This window comes from Mus caroli, unplaced genomic scaffold (assembly GCF_978045245.1).
Source record: "Mus caroli unplaced genomic scaffold, Mus_caroli_1 scaffold_3, whole genome shotgun sequence".
In the NCBI taxonomy this organism is placed as follows: Eukaryota; Metazoa; Chordata; class Mammalia; order Rodentia; family Muridae; genus Mus; species Mus caroli.
This window is the reverse complement of record NW_028227258.1, coordinates 98,482,727-98,501,338: the sequence shown is the minus strand read 5'-3', so window position 1 is coordinate 98,501,338 and position 18,612 is coordinate 98,482,727. Positions and strand designations below refer to the sequence as shown.

Sequence of the window (18,612 nt, the reverse complement as noted above, 5' to 3'; positions counted from 1 at the left end):
TCGTGTACATTAAGTGAACATTTCATCACTGAGATAAAACCTTGGCTCTTTCCAAAATAAATTCTATTTCCATATAAATAACTTACGGCTCTTGCAGAAATCTATCTTTTGTTGGTTGTCTGTCTGTCTGTTTATATAAGACTACTACTGGATTGACAGATTTCTAAAGATTGTTTTCAAACATAAAATCATGTGAGTTTTTATACAACTGGCTATATAGCCATCCATTAAAATGCTGTAAAAATGAAACCAAAAGAAACACGATTACACAAGGCCAGTTGTTGAAGTTGGATGATGATTCCATGTGCATTCGTGTTATTTTTTTTAATGTGTTTGGTAAGTTGAATACTTGTTTCATGTGATCAACAAACACGTTTTTCACAATTGTTGCTGCATGGGAGCTGCTGAGATTTTTCCATCCAGAGGAATAACTTGAAAAGTTAATTTAGGTGATACTTTAACCATTTACTATCTACCTTCAAGCTCTCATTTATACCTAGTGTATCTTGAGATCAATTTTCCTGGAAGTAGACATCTGTCCGTCGACCCGTTTTCCCGGATTCAGTAAAGCTGTCCATCTTTTTCTTTAGAAACATTCCTCACAGATTTTGTGCATCTTTGGTAGTCTGTCCATCACCCCATCAAGGAATCAGCATCTAAGTTAAGCTTAGAGCAAATGGACTTTCTCTGAAGGAACTCAAACCTCAAGTGGATGGTTGAGTAAATTGCCTTGGGTCATTTTGACAACCAAGCTCTGATTGGTCTCTCCAAGAGGTCACAGCTGTCACATTTCTTGTGCTAAAAATGACAAAGAACTACATCATCTCCTGAATTCTGCAAGTTTTTTAATATTCTTCAAAATATTCCTTTTCATTTTATCAGCCAGAAACAGAGGACTTGACATATCTAGCTGAGTGCTTGTCTTGTCAAACAGATGCTGTGAGAAGCAGATTGTTTTAAATGATAAAAAAAAAAAAAAAAAAGAACTTCAGGCAAATTGCAACATGTCAAACCTGGACTCCTCTCTTCGGGGTGGAGAGTGGAGTCTTTACTGGGAAAAATGATCTGATTCAGTGGGTTAGGCTGCATGTGCAGGATACCCATTCAAGGTAACTTTAACACAGCCACCTTAGCCTTGAGGATCAAGAAAGAATGACATAAAATTATAGTTGGGGTATTTGATGGTGGGAGATGAATTAATAAAAATATTGCTTAGGAAAGCTGGACATAGAAATATATCTCAGTAATATAGGATACACAGGACCCTAAATCTGATCCCCAAAGAGAGGGAGTGGGGAGAAGAGGAGAAAGAAAAGGAAAAAAACCCCACTGAAACTTATGAAAGTGCAAGCCATAAAGCAAAACGCAATCCTTGTGGATGGGGTTCATAGAAGTCAGGTAAGTGTACCTGCCATCAAGTGTCATCCATTGCAGCAATTAAAGTTAAAAGACTGTTGAGTTTTGTTTTATTTAATTTGACAAAGCAATTTTTATTTCTAGAATGTAACTGGGTATTGTACTCATTGTGTGACCTGGATTTATATTTTAACCCTTAAGCAGAATAGTACTCTTTTCTGTAAGGAGCCAGTTCCGTTCAGGACCCACTCTCAACAGACACCCAAGGTGCAACACTACTATCATATCTGGCATCTGGAGATAACACACACATCTAAGTTAATTATTTTATAGAAATATTAAAAATTCAAGTCACTCAAAACTCAAAACCTATTAAAAGTTCTAATAGCATTTCTGCACCCACCTGTGTTAGAACTAGAAACTGCAACGAAATCTGTCCTGGTAAAATAATTCACTTATTTAGCAGGTTACCTAATTGTACTAATCTAACAGCCCTGAAATCTAATGTTCTTTTATGAAGAGGATCAGCAGAAGCCAATGCTGCTGTCTCTCAAGGGCAGCCTTCTTTGGTAATTTGTTCAAGAGTGTGTTGCAGCAAAACACCTTGCTTCTTTATATTCAGTGATGTGGTGTATTTTTCAATATGTGTGTGTGTGTTCTTCTGGCTGTGGTAATGTATCATAAAGCTACCTCACTGTGAAAAATCATGAAACCTGCCAAAAGAAGGCTGCATGATGACATTTCAGGTAGAAGGAAATATTTACAAATTGCTGGAACACGTGACATCAGCTTAGAATTTGGTAGAGTGGGCATGCTCCAGCTTAATGACTTGATGAAATTGCCTTAGCGTTGGGGATTTCAGTAAGGACCTGAAGACAGGTATTAGCTAAAAAAGTCACATTTTGGCTCATGTTCTGGAAGCTTTCTCCTACTTTGTTCAGGTGACTATGGCAGTGTGGAAAGAAAAGAAGGGGCCAGATGGTGGAAGGGAAGGTTATGGGGCAACCTTTGGCCTTGGCTGTAGAGAGAGTGGTGTATCCATGGTGGAGAATGTTTCTAGCAAGCCAGGAATCAGCAGCTGGGACTCCTGCATTTTAATTCATTTCACACATTGACCACTTCACACCAGGAATTAAAGGGACCGAGAAATGAGCCTTTCAAAGAATCAAGACAAAGCCATCAAGTCAAACCAACCAACACAGCCTGAGAAGAGCCCGTGAGGAGTTCCCTGACAGCAGTGAGGCTGGTCACAGATTGTGTTCACACACAGAGACTCCCAGAGCCAACTCCTGTCCTGAGACAGGGCTGTCATGAGTTATCTGTAGCACAGGAGGAAGAGGCTTTGACTTCAACCATTCAAATTTCAACATTACGAAACATTCAGGAAGATATTTGTTAGTGTTATTTAGATCCATGGATAAGAACATCGATGGCATTTGCCCAAAGATGGATTGCAGCACTTCTGACATCTAGTACTCCTGTAACTTCAGTACAATGCTCCTATGCCCTAGGCCTCCTTCTTTATATGATGATGTATAATCCTAACATTTACCTCTCAAATTATGATGGGGATCAAATGAGCTGATCTATGTGTGTCATACTGAAAACACTGCCTGGAACATTATAAATGCAATAAATGGGAGCCTTCACTTGAAGTGTGGGTGTTTCTTATCTTCACCCTCAACATGAGGGTGTCTGACATGGGAGCCTTTAAGAGGCCATTGGGCAGATAAGGTCTTAGGAGTGATGAAATTTGTGTTCTCCAAAAAGGAGTGCTTTCCCTTCCTCCCTCACCCCACCCTCCTCACTACCCTTTCCCTTTCTCTTGGCCATGAAAGGAGACAATGATAAGGAAGGACCTTCTGGCAAGCCAGGAAAAGAACCCTGCTGCGTAGCTAATTTCCTGTGTAGAAACTGTTCTTTGCTTATAAAGAGGCTTGTAATTTAGGGTAAGTTACTAGACCCACAAGGGATTTCTCCCCAAGTAGTAAGTACAGCAAATAATCACGATGAAGGAAGACTTCATTAGAGCGATTGAATGTTGTTCTGGGAGCCCCAGGGACAACTGCATTTCCTAGTCTTCAGCCATACTAGGTAGTCTTTACAGTGAATCAGCCACCTTTGCTCCTGCAAATAACCTCAATAACTACTAGAGTTGGTTAAAACTGTTTTGTTGTTCTGTGCCAGTGCCCTATCTGGGATGGACAGATGTCTGTTCACATCTTCCAAGGAAAAATCAGACAAAATCTCCCTAAGAACTTATCAGTTCATCTTGGATTTTGCAGCCCTAGCACTGTAAGAAATGAGTATCTTTGGTTTAAGCCACTTAGTCTGTAACATTTTGGTACAATCTCTGAGCCAATGCATAATCAGCTATTTTTAAAATCTTTGAACAAGAAGTTCACTATGCAAGCCATAGAAAAGTAGAGCAGACTGAACTTCAGAGAAGAGTGGTCTTAGCATCAATGAAGACTAAGGATCAGGAAAAGTTATGCCTTTCCAACCTTTGGCAGAGTAAGTAGCTCAGAAGACAAGCGATAGATAAGGCCCTCTCCATGGTAGGGAAGACTAGGCTGTGGGAGCTGGGAAGGTGGCTGAGTGAGATTTTTAATTCACAGGCAACAATCAGCAGATATTTCTGAGCAGATGATTAGCCAGACTCAGACATAATTCAATTCAGAAGTCTGTCTCTTTGGAGATAGAAAATACATTAAACCAAAGTAGAATTTTAATTTAATTTAATTACTGAACCATCCTCATAGTTATGTAACAGTGAGGACTGCCTATGCATCTGAATCAGTTTCCACTGTCTTTGTAGTACCACTTATTTGCTATTTTTTAGATAAGTTACACACACACACACACACACACACACACAAAGAGGGGTGGAGAGGGTTCATGTGTTAAAAGCCTTGGCTGCCATTCTCAAGCAATTATTGGGTTGAGAGAGGGATGCTGGACCTAGGAGAGGAGGGCCCTTGCAGGTCACGGAGGACATGCCCCTGAAGAGGTCTGTAGGTCCCCATCTCTTCCTTGGCACTCCATGGGTTGTAATGTGTGCAGTTTTACCCTGCTGCACATGCCTGCCATGACTTCCTGTCCTGCCAAAGGCCCAAAACAAATGGGCCAATCAAGCATGGGTTGAAACCCCTAAAACCCTAGTTAAGATAATCTCCACCTTTTGATATGGTTAGTCTCTGGCACTCACTACAGCAAAATAAAGCTAACACACTCTCCCTTCTTCTTCCTTCCTTCTGCCTCTCTGCCCTGAAAGGAGACTGCCGAGACTGTGCCACCTTTACAGGTCAGCAGGCATAGCACAGAGGTTCAAGAGCAAGTTCAGTCACTTTATTTCACCAATGTTCTCTTCCTGTTGGCAAGTATCACCCAGATAGCCCCCACATCTGGAAAGCTGAATTAAGTCTCTCAGTAAGGGGTATATTGGCACAATAATATATTGAATGCTCATTTAACCTCACATTTATCTACCTATTCAGCCTTGGGTATCCCATGAGCTAAGACTTCAAATCATTTGCTGCAGTGGACATACACATGTGATCACAAGGTATTCGGCCGTCAGAGTCTTAGTAACAGAAGACCTAAACTGCTTGTGTATCTGCTTTCTGCTGCCTCCCTAATTGTTCCCTGTCACCAGAAAAGTAATTTAGTTAAAGTTAAATGGAAAGAATGGTCCAGATGATATTTAAGAGGCATGGAGTCCACCCCTCTCTCCCTCAAACCTGACAGCATATAACCATTTGCAGGTGCAAAGCTAAGCAAATAAGGAACATTCGGTCATTACTAATAACACATTGCCATTAACAAAAGTAACCAATGATGAACACAAACTATTTCCCCAGTCTTACCAAAATGACTTTTGTGTCAGCACAAGCTAATCTTCATGTTCTGCTTTTAGTACAGTAGGGTACAACAGTTACCACCTTCCATATGAAAGGGTGACATAAACCCCATTTGTCTCCATTTAAGGACCAGGCCTGATTTCAAAAAGAAGTCAAGGCACCAGCTCCCAGAACAGACCATAAAATCCAGAAACAAGATCATAAAACCTCCTGAGGATAACCACAAAAGTGGGGAAATAACTTATCTCAGGATGGGCCATCTGGGTTGAACAGCCCTATGTCATCCTATGGTTAAACATGACATAGAAATGCAGACCACTGACCACCTGTGACCCCTAGAACACACCAATGAAATTTTAGATTACCTAATCCATCCAGTGAGTAATTCCAGTTCCCTATAGGAAGGCCTGCACCCCTCTGTCTGGGGTCTCCATTTTGGAGAATGGTTGGTCCCTGCTTACTGGTTGTTCCTGAAAAATAAGCTCTCTTTGTCTTTGCATATGATCTGAGTCTTGGGTCTTCCTTCAGTGATTTTGGACCCTTATACATAAAAGTCAGTCTCCACTCATGCTACATTGGAAGAGATCTGCAAGTGATTTAAAAGACTTCACCTGGGCATGAGAGATGGCTAAGAGGTTCAAAGCACTTGCTGCTTGCTCTTCCAAAGGACCAAAATTTGGATCCCAGCACTCATGTCAGGCAGTTCATATCTGCCCATAACTCCAGTGCCAAGGAGCCTAATACCCTTCTCTGGTCTCTGAAGGCACATGAACACATATGGCACTCACACACATACACACACACACACACACACACACACACACACACACCACACACACACACACACATACACAAACACACACACACACACACACACACACACACACCACACACACACACCAATAAATAAATAAATCTTAAAGAGAGAGAAGAAAGTAGGAGAGGGAGGGATAAGTAAGGGAGGAAGGGAGGAGAGAGAGAGAAAGAAGAAGAAGAAGAAGAAGAAGAAGAAGAAGAAGAAGAAGAAGAAGAAGAAGAAGAAGAAGAAGAAGAGGGAGGAGGAGGAGGAGGAGGAGGAGGAGGAGGAGGGTAGAGCACCACAAATGCCACAAACAGAAGGGAAAAGAAAGAAAACAAAGGCTTTACTGCAGATAAACAAAGGCTGCAGCCTTACTGAGTTTATTTCCTCTGCTGGAGATTCTCCACAAATGGCTGCAAAACTCAGACTATCAATTGAAGGAGCTAACAATGTATGTAAAATCTTTTTGATCCTACACAGTAGAGTTTTAGTATTGTTTAGAAAGCAAGTTTGTTTCACTACAATCTAGGGACATGCAAGGATATTGAAAGAGAAATAAATGCTCAGGGCCCCTTGCACCGAGTACACTGTTTTTATCTGCTAAGCTCCATAAGCATACATTTGCTCTTCAGGTTGGAACCATGGTAGTTAGGCCATCTGGCACCCTGCCTTTGCATTTTGTATCATAAAGCAGCTTTCTACATTTCTACAGACTTTACAATTATCATCTTAATGACTGCCTACCAGTTGCATAAATATTTAAAAAGCAGAACACATGAGTGGAGGACTATCTTAACTTTATTACATAATTAGGAGTTTTAAAACCCATCACAAAGTCTCAGCTATAAAAATGAAAAGCATCATAACCTTTTAAAGCATTAAATAAAACCTTGATGGAACAATTAGTTTAAAATATAGAAAAATTCCCTAAGGGTTATTAGTTCTCCAAATCCCACAGCAGAAGATGTTATAAATACATGTAAGTAAGTAAATACATACATACATACTACTTCTAGCCAGGTGTGGCAGTTCATGCCTATAAGTCCAGCAATTAGGAGGTAGAGAAATTTTGAGTTTGAGACCTGCTCAGGCCTCATAGTTAAAACTCTGTCTCGAACAACAATAATTATTCCACCTGTGATGTCTATATCAGACCCCTCCCCTCCTGACTTAGAGACCTTCATGGAAGAGGAGATGGGAAGACTGTAAGAGCCAAAGGATGTAGGATCTTGTCAATGATATAATGTTTAGCAGACACAGCATGACAATTAAACACACAAACTCACAGTGATTGTGAAACCATGCACAAGACCTTGCACAAACTCAAGCCAGACGAAACTACATGAGAGGGGCCCCAAAAGTCCCACCTCTAGCTGACGTGAACATTTGGCACTTGGCAGCTGCCAGGAAAGGGAGAGTTCATTTGCTAATGGTGTGATATCTGGTATGTTAACCACACAGGCCCCATACCCAAGTAGGCAGGTAAAAACCGAACTCAATCAGTTAATGAGGTGGAGGACGAGTCCAGGAGGAGTTGGGGGGAAGGCAATGAACATGATCAAAATTCACAGTATGAAATTCTCAAGGGATAAAAACATTACTTAAAAAAAACACTTGTGATTTGTGTGCTGAAGTTAACACGCTAGAAAGCTGAGCTAGGGAGATGGATGTTAAAGGATGTGCTTAATGGAAAGATGGGCAAGAGTAAGGTTAACAAAAATGAAGTATATATGAAAGAGATATGGGGGAACCTATGATCTTGTAACTCAAGGAAAACATGTAGTATAGGAGACAGTGGGACACGTTATGAACAAATAGGAAGGGTTACTTGAGAACGGGGACAAAGAAGGAAAAGGATTCAGGTTAACTAAACGAAAGGATGGATAATGAACCCTTATGAAAACCCACTAGTTTGTAAGCTAATTAAAAACATTTTTTAAAAGAAGTTTGAACAGTGTTACCTCATATGGATAATGCTGCTCTCAGAAGGCATGGGCTATTAAATGAAAGTCTAAATGCTAGGCATGGCTTACTTTCTACAAATTATTGGCTGGCAAGTTGGGGGGGGGCATGTCCCCGGGGTACCTAAAACAACACTGGTGACACCACACACTTAGGTTTCAGGGTATAGAGAAATCAATCTGGAACTAATCAGGAAACCCTCTCCCTGCTGGCTAGCTTTCATAATGCTAGAAGATGCTATGGAGGATACTGGCAGAGAAAAAGACATCACTGGTCTTACTTAGCACTTGACCCTCTATGCCTCAATTTAGATCTGCAATGCAAGATGTATTCACTGGTACAATGGTGGCAATATGGTTTATGAGGGTAACTAATGGTTATCTTGGCTAGATCTGAGTGCTCTCCACAAAAGGGAAATAATGCGTGGTACCATAAACATGTCCAAACACTTGGATAGAGGCTTCATCGCTGGGGCCTTAGCTGGGGGTTGGGGGAGGGAGGCAAGAAGGACTTAATATTGTTGTTTTGCTAAATACTCAAGTTGTCAAACTGCCTTCTAAATATTTATGTTTTTATTGATAGATTTGTACTGTTCTCAACCATGGTCAGAGAAATGTATTATAGTGGGTAGTTCTTAACGCAGAGACTCGTAACTGGTCAAAGTGTTGAGATTAAATGACTCAGAGTGCTCAGCTGTAGATGGTTTATCTATATCCAACCACCCAGACTCTAAGGCTCAGAGAATGTAGTCAAAAGAATGTAGGAGCAAGAGGATGGGGAGGTGTGCCAAGAAATGTTGTCTTCTGCATGTGATACAGCTGTTGCACTCACAAACTCCCAGTGGTTGTGGTGACATAAGACAATGCAATTTAAAAGTTCCAGCATGGATGACAGAGGGACCAAAAGAAACTTCGAAGCTGCTAGCAGCTGATGACTACTGAGAGTGGTAGGTTGCCCATGCTCCACTGGGATCCTACCCGCATGGCAGCACTAATTGGCTTTGGTGGCTTGAAACAATAACAATAATGATGAGGATGACAATTTTTTAAAGACATAAAATTGGAAGAGAGATATGTTGATGGAGAAGTTCTGGGGGTGGGGGATGGAATTGGAGGGGAGACTAAAAGTTGATTGTGACCAAAATGCATTGTATGTATGCATGAATGAAGTCACCAAATAATACATTTAAAATACTTTCAAAGTGCTTGCTGCACAAGTACGATGAGCTAACTCTGATCTCCAAAACACCTGAATCAATGAAGTGACTCCCAAAAGTTGTTCTCTGAAGTCCACCAAGTAGATCAGGCTGGCCTGAAACTGAAGAGATCTATCTGACTCTTTCTTCAAACCACCAACACACCTAGAAATAATATTATAAAAGCATTTCTGTCATCCTAAGAAGAAACCTCAGACCATTATAGTCATTCCCCATTTTCACACACTAACAATCGCCATTCTGACTTGAGACATCATTCTACCCTGTGCATTTTTTACACGAGGTCAGGTCAGTTTTGCTAGTGCACAGCTTCTTTCACATAGCATATTGTTTCCAAGGTACTCATGTCTCCAGTGGTGTACACTATGGCTTGTTATTTTTTCTCCATATCAATCCTGATCACACTAAAGACTTCCACTGGCAATTAGGGCAAAATGATCCTGAGAAGGGGGCTGTCTGGATACATACCATGGACATAATAGAGCACTGTGCAATAATAGGACTCATTATGAACTGGTTTGAAGTAACCTCTAGAAGACAGGAATAAGGGGACATGAAAAGAAGCAATGTATGTTAACTTTATGTAAAAAAAAAAGAGCTACAAAAATTACAGTTAGCTAAGTTGAGCATTGTGGCACATGTCTACACTCCTAGCACTTGGGAGACAGATGCAAGAGGACTAAGGTCTCAGCTACATATGGAAGCTGAGGCCATCTTGGGTGACATGAGACCCTATAAAACACACACACACGAGGGAGGAAAGGAGAGAGAGAGAGAGAGAGAGAGAGAGAGAGAGAGAGAGAATCTGTATAATTATAGTTGTATAGTATCCATTAATTGTTAGAAGAAAGAAACACAAGCTTATGCTAAAGAAACACGGCACTCCTTAGCTGTGTGTAAGCAAGGGAATTCATTAGGAAAGAAGTGATCCTCTGTTAGTTCATATATATATATATATATATATATATATATATGTATATATATATATGTATATATTTAAAATTAAAATTAAGTTAGCAAGTATGCAAAGGTGAAAGAAAAGCAAATACATATTTATGAACATACCCAAAAAGGCATCTACACACGTCTACAGGTCTGTACATTTGTCTGTTTATGCACTTAAATAAATTTCCTTTCTCTGTCCTTTGCCAAAAAGCAAAGTCATCTCTGCTCTAATGGTCACCTTGAGACAGATTTGCATACACAAGATCATGACCGATCCCCACTTCTATTCTGATAAGCTGACCACCAAACTACATTAGCAGACAAATAGAAAATAAACAATAACAACAAAAATCCCTGATCTTTTGAGTCAAAAAACATGTAAAAATGGTTGGATTTCTTTCCAAGTTTCACAGATCAGAGTAAATCTCAGTCACTGAAAGTGATCAGCTGCTGAAAACATTTCATTTCCATGCAAATATATCCCAATAATGCAGGCAGTCGCCCAAATAGGAAAGAAAGGGGCATTCCCTAAGATCATTGCAAAGGGAGTAGAAGGCTTCTTTGTAGAATCCTCACCATAAACCAGAAGGCTCTTCTAGTAGGGTAGGTACTGGGCAGTAGAGTTCCCAAGCACTGCAGCTGCCCACACGGAAAAGTGTCAGAAGAAGGACAAGAGGACTCTCATCCCAGCTCGGCCACTAACTGGCTGTGTGATTTTCCAGAAGGTCATGGAGTAGCCTTTCTTGGATCTAAAAGAGCATTTTCCTATAAAACAGCTGAGCTCTTTGTGTAAATGTTATTTTCTTTCAATCAAAGTTCTGGGGTTTCTGAAAAGCTTTTAGAATGATTATAGCGGGGCCGAGGGGCTGCCATCTCACAGCCTTAGTGGAGATTGAATTTTCAAAATGAGTTTTATGCATGAAATATAATAGCTCTTCACAGGGAATGGCTTCATTTTGAGAGCTACCCCTTGTCATTCACAGGCCTTCACAACAAACAACCTAGGCACACCTGAACTCACAATCATGGGGAGCTCAGCTCAAGGCAAGAGTCTCCCTAATGAACAGCCAACAATGTGAAGTACATTGATCCCCACTCCACGCTTCAAGCACCCCTGCCTTGACCTCCTCACTCCCCTGGAGAAGATAAGATTGTTCTAAAGCCTTTTATAAGCTAATTGGTCATCAACAGCATTTCAGAATTTGTCTGCAAGCCTTAAATGCATAGTGCAAGTAGATAAACACATTTGAGATTTGGATCAAAGAAAGAAATTAGTAAGTAAATCTGAAAGTGCTATCATCTTTTTTTGTTTACGTTATGAAAACCTTCCACTTAACATTTTTCTTCTTAATTATGTCTAATTCATATGCAATAATTGTTCTGTTCCAAGATTTTTAGCCCTGAGAAGCGAATGAAATACTAATCAGAATGTATTACAATATAATTTTGTTAGTTTTATTTAATGTTTTCCATGGGGAAAATAGATAAAAATAATAAAACATTACATTTAGTGCCATATAGCGTGTAAAGAGTTTTCTATTTGAATACAAGATCAGAAGTGACCCTACAATATGCTTTTTAATAAACATTGTTTTTAAAGAGAACCACAGACCCTGTTCTACGACTGTTAGGTGATATGACATTTTTCTGGATATTTGAGGACAAAATTTGTATGCCACAATAAATACTGGCCTTCTCATATAAAGAACATTACCATCTAACAAGGCTTATTTGTGCTTCTTACACTTGCTACATAAAAACAATCACAGAAAGACATTCTTCAATACAGTAAGCAGAAGCTCCAACATATGTCAAATCAGAATCTCTTGGGATAGGCCTGAGCATGTGATACATTTGCAGGTAGGTTTTAGCTTCCTAGAGGTCTGCTGTGCACCCAAAGTTATGTATTATCTCATTTATTACTAATAAGACTTCTATGATGTTAGTAAAGGTCAGTAATTGCCACTCTGTGAGGAATAGAAGAAACAAACTCTAAGCAATGAAGAACCTGTCTGATGTCATAATGCCAAGAAATGACTGTGATGAAGGTTGGAATCAGATTCCATCACATCACGTAAACATCCACTTTCAAGACCTATCTAGGCCACCAACTGGCTAATGACTGGCCAGTTTCTCCAGCAGCCATTATTACAATATCTGACCTCCTGGAGTAAAGAGGTTTACACAAGGTCCAGCTTTTACACATTAAGGGATGAGAGCTGTGGTAGTTTAAATGCCCTCCCAATAGGCTCATGTATCTGAATACTTGGTCCCCTGTTGGTGACACTAGGTGGGAGGTTTAGGAGGTATGGCCTTGCTAGCAATGTATGTCATTGGCAGCATATTTTGAGAGTTTAAGGACTCAAACTATCTCTAGATTGTTCTCTCTGTTTTGTGCTTATATAGTTCAAGATGTGATCTCTCCAGCTGCTACTCCAGCTGCCATACCTGCCATTTTCCTGCCTTGATCGACATCCCTCTGGAACTGTAAGCCCAAATAAACTCGTCTGTAAATTTATTATTCATGGTGTTTTAGCATAGAAACAGAAACAAAAGTAATACAGTATTATTATTACTTCATAGAAATGATGAGATCAAAGTGTGTAAACATTACAGTAAAATTGGTGGTAGGATGAGGGAAAAGTGTGATAGAGTGTGCTGGACATGATGGCTTATGCCTATCATACCAGTTACCTGAGGGAATGATGCTGGAAGATAACTTAAGATGGATCTGGGCTACATAGTAAAACCCTAATGTAGGAAAGAGAAAACAAAAGGGACTGAGCTAGGAGAGGGTAATTATGACCACCTGAGGCTCTGAGCCTGACTTTTGAGGGACACAGAGCATGCTTAGTGTCTTGATTGTCTTTGTTCTTCTGGCTCTTTGCACACTTCTTTCTCCCCAGTCAGAGTGTGCCAGTGGTGGCTCTGATAATTTTGATTATTATCAGAACTCTGCCACTATATTTAAAAAATAATTTAGACCTAGAAGCTGGGGAGAGCCGATGATGAGTTAAGGTAGTAGAGTGGTGGTTCTTCTGGGGACCCAAGTTCGATTCCCGACACCCATGTGGCTGTGTATACCAATTAGTAACTGAATAGGAATGGACCCTATATATTTGAGTGGCTCATAGACTTGAATACTTACTTACCAGGGAGTGGCACCATTAGGAGGTGTGGCCTTGCTGGAGAGAGTATATCACTAGCGGGTGTGCTTTGGGGTTTCAGAAGCTCAAGCCAGTCCCAGCATCTCTCTCTCTCTCTCTCTCTCTCTCTCTCTCTCTCTCTCTCTCTCTCTCTCTCTCTCTCTCTCTCTCTCTCTCTCCTGCCTGTCAATCCATGTATATAACTCTTTGCTACCTCTCCAGCAGCATGTTTGATCGTGTGGCCCGAGCTTGCTGCCTACTGCCATGTTAATAACAGATGAAACCTCTGAAACTGTTAGCAACCCCCAATTAAATGCTTTCTTTTATAAGAGTTGTCATTCACGTGGTGAATAGAAGTTGGTGCCAGGGACTGGGGCATTGCTGTGATAGGCTTGACCATGCTTTTGTTTGGAGAACTACGAAACACTTTGGGACATAGGACAAGAAAAGCAACTGGACATTGTAATTGTAAGTAGGGCCTAATGGATCATCCTAGTAGAAGTATGGAAGACCGTGGTAGTGAGATTGATTTGAACTGTAGGACCCAAGTCAAGAAGTTTCAAAGGAAAATAATGATTAGTTTGTGGCTTAAAGACCATTCTTGTGGTATTTTAGTAAACAATGTGGCAGTTTTTTGCCCATGTCCAAACATTGTGCCTGAGGCTAAATTAAGGAGTTTTGGATTAATAGTATTAGCAGAGATTTCAAGACATCCTAGTATTAACTATCATGTGGTAATTAGTGGTCAGTCTTATGCAGATATATAATGAAAAGGAGCAAGCTGAGCAAGGAAAAATACAAATTCAAGTGTTTGAAAAAAAAAAGGAACATCAGGAAATATAATGGAGCTAAATGCAGTGCTCTGGGAGGTATAAAAAGTTTGAAGAAAAGTCTGTTGCTAAATGGAATAGAGGGGATGATGACTTCAGGGCAAGACCCCACCCAGCTAAGCTTCCCAACTTGTGAAAGGAATTAAAGAAAAGCTTAGCATTGAGTGTGATGTATACCATTAACCCCAGAACTCCACAGGCAGGGGCAGGTGTATCTCAGAGTCCTGAGTTCAAGACCAGCCTTGTCTACAGAGTGAATTCAAGGACAGCTCTCCTTAGGCAGTGAAAGAAACCACCAAAACCAGAAAGCAAGTGAAAATGTATTTGAACAGAGAGCCATGTTCTAGCCCCAGGCATCAGCAGAAATTGGCAGCTTCAGCCATGTGGTTCTGGCTTTAGAATCAAGGATACAAAAAGGGGCTATGGAATCTCCTTCCACAACTAAGGAAAGCCACTGAGGCCAGGCACATAGCAGGAGTGCATGAAAGCCCAGAGAGGCCATTGTATGAAGCTGTGAAAGTAAAGCATGGATTTGCTGTGGAGATCCCAAGAGATTGGAGATGGCAGTGCTGCAGGACACCTGACATTGAAAGCTGCTAACTGGGAGTGGAGATCGCCCAAGAGAAAGAAGTGTGTTGTAATCAACAAAGTTGAAAGGCGTTGGAGATCTGAAGAGAGCTTTAACATCAGACATGGGGATGCAGAGTTTAGTGTCTGCCCAACTGATTTTCAGATCTTACTTATGTGTAGCTGCTAGCTAGGGCTAGGACTCTGCTACAGGTTCTGATGTCCAATTGTCGTGGGATCTGACCACCCACACTGCACCCCATGTCACCTCTGAAAATCAGAATTCCTCTTAGGTATGCAAAGAGGATACAGTATACACAGTAAACAAAGATTAAGTACTCAAAGTTAGTATTATCTATTTCATTTCTTCAAGTCCCTGAACTCTTTTCAGTGCCTCTTTTGTTTGTTTATATTATATTTGAAACAGGATGCCTATGTGTGTTCCAGCAAATTCATACCCTCCCAAGTAGGTCCCAGTTATTAACCTGAGACCTTACTATTCCTTCACCTATTATAGAACTATGTGATTGATACCTTTGTGTCAAAAACAGGAACAAAAAGCCCCAATAAAATCTTAACTTGCATGACGTCATGCAAACTGAGCTAGTTTTGCTCACAGATGTCCTAATAGAGTGGAATTCCTAAAGATTCCTGAGTGGAAAAGAATTCATCATGTCCCTGGGGAACAAAGCCATGTTCTCCTTTTCCTACCCTTTATTGCTTTCAGTCCAAAGTCTCCCTCTGGGGTTTTCAGAGACAGCCTGCTGTGCTGGAAGAAGCAAGCCTGACTGACACCTTCCAACCACAGCTATCAAGAAATCAAGTCAGGTGGCATTAAAAGCAGACATCTTTCTACAGCAGGGGAAAATACATGGACACATTCCCTCATGGTTTGTCTTTTAAAACCAGGTCCTAGTCTAACATTTGGTTCTTAATAACAAACGTTCTTACAAATTTAATGCCCCCAAAGTATCACTGTGTAACTGAGAGTCCTTGCTGCCTATTTGCAGCATTTTGATTGGAGATGTTATCCCAAATCAGTGTACTGTACTATGGGTCTTAAAATCATCTTTAAAAAACAAAAATAGTAGAATGTTCTAAAAATGGTAGAGAAGACAAAAATTACTGCAAACTTCTTATAATTCAAGTATGCAGATGCAATCAGAGCAGATATTCTCTCAAGTTCTCTAAATAGTGAAATCCAAGGGAGGCTAACATTAAATCCCTCCCGTCTACTACAACAGTTCTTGAGTCTCTCTGACTCCAAAAGTCATCACACATGCTAACACATGTAATGTTCACACACATTTGCATATATCCTAAGCTGTACAGGAATGATCATCTAGCAAGGATAAACAGAGCTAAAAACTAATAAATAAATGGTGGGCTATGTCAAGTGAAATGCAGAACTGTTATACACACACACACACACAGAAGCTAAGAGGAATGTTATGGTTTGAATATGAAGTACTTCCTCACACCACACTAAAGAAAAGGGTGCCCACTGAAGGCTGTGTACCATTTGGTACCTCTATTTAGAGAACTTCTGGAAACTTCAGGGGGTGAGCCATAGGTGAAAGAGGAAGATCATTAGGAGCATGCATGCCCTTGTTGGCTCTGCCCTTGCCCTGGTCCCAATGCTTCCTGGCCACCATGAGATACAGTATCTTCTCTACAACATACCATCTCCACCATTATCTATCCAAGTGCATGAGGCCCTACACTAAAAACGTCTCAGGCAGTGAGACAAAGTAATTCTTTCTTTAAATCCAGAGAGAACCTGCAGAGAGAACACAGAGGCAGCAAGGCTGAAGAGCAACAGAAGAAAAGCAGCCAGGGATGAAGAGGACAGCTAGTCCATCAAAAACACAAGCTAGGAAAAAGGGAGGAAGCAACATAGGAAAAGTGGTGACTCCTAAGTGTACCTCAAATGCTCCTGACAGCAGAAACAAACAAGAGGTGTGACCCTGGCTGCTCAGCATCACAGAAAATACCCACTTTAGCCACATACTTCCAACAGCACCACATCAGCATGTGCTCTCCTCGAGAGAAAGAACCCACCCATCTCCTCAAGCAAGCAAAACCAGAAGCTCTGGTGACAAAATCAGCATGGGCAAAAATTGTGACAAATAAAAAGGCATTGTGGGTTAAAACTTAAAAGTAAAACAGTATTTCACTCAGTATACAAATAGTTCAGTGTTGCTCAAAAAGTCATCATGAGGTCTGGAAAGATGGCTCAGCCATTAAGAGCCTGCTTATAAGTACCCACACTGGGTAGCTCAGAATAGCCCATAACTCAAGTCAAGGGGAAACCCTAAGCCTCTGGCTTTAACAGGCACCTTCGCACATGTGCACATACCTACACAGACTTACACACATGCACATAATTTTTAAAATGAAATAAAAATCATTGTGGATGAAGGTGGGGAATTGTTAATATAATTGAGGTGGTTGGGCAAAGGGGATGACTGAGTGGGTAAAGTGCTTACCTTGCAAATATGAAGACCCGAGTTTCATCCCTAGAACTTATGTACATGCATAATTACCCGTGAACCTACCTTATATACCCACATATGCACACATGTACACACACTTCAGTACATGTATTGTGTGTCTATACACATGCGAACACACACTTCGGGGGAGGCAATGGCATAATTCTAAATTTGCCAAAAAAGGAAAACAAAGATGTTTTAAGTGAACAGAAATGTTAGAAAACATATCTGAGGTATAGCTCAATGACAAAGCTCTTGCTTAGCATACACCAAGCACTGGGTACCACTGTGTACACACACACACACACAGAGAGAGAGAGAGAGAGAGAGAGAGAGAGAGAGAGAGAGAGAGAGAGAGAGAGAGAGTTAGGAATCATTTATGGCAGGATTCTGTTTGAATTGTTTAATTCACTGACTTTAACATGTGCTACACGCTGACAGAATTCAGGCCACGCTGCCCCAGAATTCAGCCAACAGTAGAAACAGAAAGTGCCAGCTGACCTCTCCTGTCCTAGTCCCACATAGACATCCATAAATAAATGACCTGTCCTTGCTCCAAAATGGGTCAAGCGACATTTATTCCAGAGGTACCTTCCCTAGAGGAAAGCAGCATCCTTCTGCATGAAGACACAGGGCTATCTAGAACAATCTGGCCAACAGGCCTTGCTAAGTTCCTCCCTACTGACCGCAACAGAGCATGGCCTTTGTTCTCTATTCACCCTTTACTGTGTCTTCCTGTAAAAAGAGACAGTTTCTAATGGCTCTTGTCACATAAAACTTACACTAAATAGACCATTCACCTGCCCATGGGTCTTAGCTACAAACAGTGAGCAAGGAAGAAACCATTTATGTCTCACAGTGAGCATGGGAATGTGTTGGGATTTATGAAAAGGGATTGGTACTTCTTGAGAAAAATCTTAGAGCACTTTAAATACCATCTTATTCTGTATTGTAGGACAGGCAAGAAGAGGGCAGATCAAAGAAGGGAGTATGGGGAGGAATAAATGACACTAAAGTCCTTCAGAAAAAGGAATATGAAAACCTATTGCTGTAAATGTTTCCTAACACACACACACATACACACACACACACAATGTGTGTGTGCATGCAACTTTAAATGGAGGTACCCTGTAATAGGACAGCAATGCCCCAGCTAGACATAAAAAGCTGACAAATTGAAGCCCATTTTCAGAAATGGTTAATTTCTTTGATAGTTATTGGCCACTGAGGCCCTATAGACCCCTATATATTACAGGTCATTGCTATTGCTCTTAGTTACCCTTCAGAACTTGACAAGAAGGCCTTATTGCAGAAGATACCACATAGTTGAGTCATTGGCCATAATGAAATCAACCTGGTGCAGATCAGAACACTCTATCCCTACTAGAGAACTTTAAGGAGGCTGGAAGGTGCTGTACAGGCTCCTGGAGGAGAAA

The 18,612-nt window shown here is 40.8% G+C and overlaps 1 protein-coding gene across 6 annotated transcripts in view; it reads right to left on the bottom strand.

Annotated features, from left to right (window-relative positions):
- Positions 1-18,612, bottom strand: part of Plch1 (phospholipase C eta 1) — a 209,478-nt gene that overhangs the window by 87,445 nt on the left and 103,421 nt on the right. The gene's annotated exons all lie outside the window — the stretch shown is intronic.